We start from the raw sequence: 4,519 nt of genomic DNA, 5'->3' as shown, positions 1-4,519 counted from the left end.
GGCGACGGGTGGTCGATGGCGGAGGCGAGGCAAGGCGCACCGGCGGCGGCGGAGGTTGGCGGCGTCGACGAAGAGGCGCGGGGCGCTCGGGCCCGGCGACGGCGGGGATCTGGGCCCGGGCGGGCCCCAGATGGGCTTCGCAGGCCGATGGCGGTGGGGGAAGGCGCGGGGACAGGTGGCGGCGGCGGAATGGCCGCGGGGGCGGCTGGACTTCGTCCGGCGTGGACGGACATGTCCGGCGATGCGGGGAGGGAGGAGCTAGGGTTTCAACCGCGATTTTGGACGGGGAGCTAGGAGAGTCCAAATGGGGTGCGGTTTTCGCCCACACGATCATGATCGAACAACCGAGAGCATGGAGGGGGTTTGGATGGGCTCATGGGCTGTGGTGAAGAGGGGCTGGGCTGCAAAGAGAGAGGGGTTTCGGGCTATGCGGTTAACCGTTGGGGCATCACACGGACTCCGAATACGACGAAAATTGACAGGCGGTCTACCTACTCTAAAACAACACCGCACGCCAAGTTCCATCCCATTCCGAGAACATTTTTCTCCCACTCACGAAACAAGGTCTGAGAGGTGCGACGGGCGCGTGCGAGTGTGTCTGTGCTCAGAACGGACAACGAAGAGAACCGGCGGAACCTGAACGGATGCAAGTTTTGAAAAACATGTAGATGAAATGCAGATGATGACATAGCAAAATGCAACACGCAAGCAATGGCATGGCAACAACGACGAATATCTGGAAGACACCTGGCGCATCGGATCCGGGGCATTACACATTAACACCAATATTCTTACTAACCACAACCATTTACTAGTACCTCCCACATATTCCATCTCTATATCACAAAACTATTGCAAGGAATCAAATATATCATATTCAGTGATCCACAAGTTTTATGTAAGATTTTGTGACTAACCATGCAATTGACCAATTCCATTTGATTCTCTAAATAGATATAAGTGAAGCATGAGCATTCAATTCTTTCTATAAAAGACCATGCTCTAACAAATATAAGTGAAGCATAAGAGCATTCTACGAACATCGGTTTTCTATGTGAAGAGAAACAAGCAATCCACACTTAAAATTATACAAGTGAAGCACATGAAGCATTCTATAAAGCCATACTCAAAAGATATAAGTGAAGTGCAATGAGCATTCTATAAATCAACCATGGACTATCTCATACCAGCATGGTGCAAAAAAGAAAAATGAACACTAAATGCAAACGACGCTCCAAGATTTACACATATCGGATGAACGAAACGAATCCGAAAACATACTAATACTTGTTGAAGAAAGATGGGTTGCCTTCCGAGGCATACCCAAGCTTAGATGCTTGGGTCTCCTTGAATATTTACTTGGGGTGCCTTGGACATCCCCAAGCTTGAGTTGTTGCCTCTCCTCCTTCTCCTCATATTGAGACCTCCTCGATCTTTGAACACTCAATCCACAGAAAACTTAAACAAACTTTTAGTGGCAGGGTTAGTGAAAATGGCAATGAGATCCCATCATGTACTGCTGCAACATTATTGTATAATTATAAACAAGCATTACCCACTGTATGCTATCACAATTCTATGGCCTCAAGTCAAGGAGGCTTCAACAAGAATTCAAACATACACAAATAACGAAGTTATAACAACAATCTGTGAAAACAGGACAGTATGGAAAGATTTGAACATCTACCATACTTCTGTAATTCTAAAAAATCTAAGAAAATTAAGAAAAATAAACATTTTGTAAGAATGATAGTACAAAAGGTTTCAGAACCGTTCGACGTTCCAGTAAAAAATGTAATATCGCGCACTACAACCAAAGTTTTTGTTTTGCACCGCACAAACCAACAAGCAATCTACCCATCCTAAAGGAAAATCTTGGGACATTATTTTTATAATACAATGGAATTGTACAAGGGGATAATTATTTTTGTTGAAAATTTTCTGTAATTAAGATTCACAAAGTTTTCGTGAGCATGAACAAAGTTCAAGGAGCTCCCTCACTTCAACAATGCTTGTCTCTCTCACTTTCACTTCCCTTTTTGAAAAGTTTTGGGTTCCCCTCTATATTTTTTTAAACTTTATAAAAGCACTCAACAGAAATAAATGACTCTCTAAAACTTCCGGGTTGTCTCCTTGGCAGCGCTTTCTTTAAAGCCATTAAGCTAGGCATAAAGTGCTCAAGTAATGAATCCACCTGGATCCCAAGGTATATCAAAGCCGATTTTAATTAACAATGATTTGGCATTTAGTAGTGAGCACAAAATTATGTGTGTCATGTAACAACGAAGTCAAACTCTCTTCCTATGCATAGGCATGTCATACAAAAACAATTCATGCACATCAAGTAAAGGCCAATACATAGCATAAGTAGTTTCTTGCAATTTTATCGTGTTGGAAACATAAAGAGGTGGAGATGTAGTTCCTCTCTCATAATAATTGCAAGTAGGAGCAACAAGCACATGCATATTACATCCATCAAAATCATCATGTGCAACGGTAAAAGGCAACCCATCAATATAATCCTTAACAAGTGCAAACTTCTCCGATATAGTGTAGTTTGGAGAATTCAAAAAGATAATAGGAGTATCATGTGTGGGTGCAATAGCAACAATTTCATTCTTAACATAAGGAACTATAGCAAGTTCATCTCCATAAGCATAATTCATATTGGCATCTTGGCCACAAGCATAGCAAGCATCAAGTTCATCAAAAAGGGATATTTCAAAAGAATCAACGAGATCATAACAATTATCATAGCATTCATCCTTTGGTAAGAACGAAGGGACATTAAACAATGTATGAGTTGAAGAGTTACTATCATTAGAAGGTGGGCACGGGTAGCTAATCTGCTCTTCCCCCTTTTGTTCTTCGCTCTCCTCATCATGTTTTTCATCCAATGAGCTCACAGTTTCATCAATTCCTTCTTCCATAGACTCCTGCAAAGTATTAGTCTCTTCTTGGACAGCGGAGACTTTCTCAATAAATGCATCAATATTGGAATTGTATTTGTAATTATCATAGCAATATTTAAGGATGGAAAAATTTCCAAGTCTATAAACTGAATCATCAAAATCTTCATACTTTTCAAACAAAGATTCAATTTCATAAGCACCCTTAAAAGCAACAAATTCTTCTATTCGTTCCACATCATAGTAATCATATATACCATTAGCATAAGAAGCCAAGGTTTCATTATCATTAAATTCACATGAAAAGGGAAGGTGTGGAGCATTCATCCTAGAGCAACAAGTATAGTCATATCTCAAGCATAATTGCCTAGCATACCAATGCAACATATAAATTTGATCCCATAACAAATTCCCTTTATGAGTCAAGCGATAATCCCTAAAGTATTCACGTTGGTCCAATGTTACTCCCATTATCAAGTTGAATGGGGTTTTCTCAGGATTATCAAAGTAGTGCATAATATATTTCACATAACGATCATCGAGGGTTTTAGGAGGTTCCCCATCTCCATGAGTAGCAAGTACCACTATTTTTTTGGTGTTTCGTGTTCCATATCCATAACTAAAGATAGAGAACAACTTAGAACAGGAAATAAAAACTACTTAGTGATAAAGCAAACAAGCACACACGAGAATATTCACCCCACGCTATAACTCCCCGGCAACGGCGCTAGAAAAAGGTCTTGATAACCCACAAGTATAGGGGATCGTTTGTAGCCTTCTTCGATAAACAAGAGTGCCGAACCCAACGAGGAGCTAAAGGCAGAACAAATATTCCCTCAAGTTCTATCGACCACCGATACAACTCTACGCACACTTGATGTTTGCTTTACCTAGAACAAGTATGAAACTATTTTGCAAGAATAAAACTACGAGTACTTTGCGAGAATAAAACTAAGAATAAAATGCAAGGTGGTAAAAGTGGATAGCTTTTTTCAACAAGAAAGTCATTTGTCCCTAGGCAATCGATAACAAGTACCGATAATCATTCTTGTAATTTTATATGAGGGAGAGGCATGAGCTAACATACATTCTCTACTTGGATCATATGCACTTATGATTGGAACTCTAGCAAGCATCCGCAACTACTAAAGATCATTAAGGTCGTGAAACCCAACCATAACATTAAGCATTAAGTCCTCTTTACTCCCATACGCCATGACCCACTTATCCGCGTTTAGGCTGCTGTCACCCCCGCAACACTGACAATAAGCAAACCATGAACATATTGCAACACCCTACAGCGGGGGCCCCTCATGTTTGCGCGAGAACGGAGGGCACCGTAGGACAATACCAAAATAAAATATACAATCATACCACCAAGATCACGATTAACCCATAGGACAAAGCGGATCTACTCAAACATCATAGGATAACCATAGATCATTAGGAAATAATATATGGAGTTGAGCACCATGTTTAAGTAGACATTACATCGGGGAGAAGAGGTGTTACACCGCTGCATAAAGGGGGAGAGAGTTGGTGTTGACGGTAGCAAGATTGTTGATGAAGATCGGCGTCCCGATCATTGCCCCGGCGGCACTCCGGCACCA

The sequence above is a fragment of the Triticum dicoccoides genome, unplaced genomic scaffold, assembly GCF_002162155.2.
Source record: "Triticum dicoccoides isolate Atlit2015 ecotype Zavitan unplaced genomic scaffold, WEW_v2.0 scaffold109180, whole genome shotgun sequence".
Taxonomy (NCBI): Eukaryota; Viridiplantae; Streptophyta; class Magnoliopsida; order Poales; family Poaceae; genus Triticum; species Triticum dicoccoides.
Note: the sequence above shows the minus strand (reverse complement) of the source record.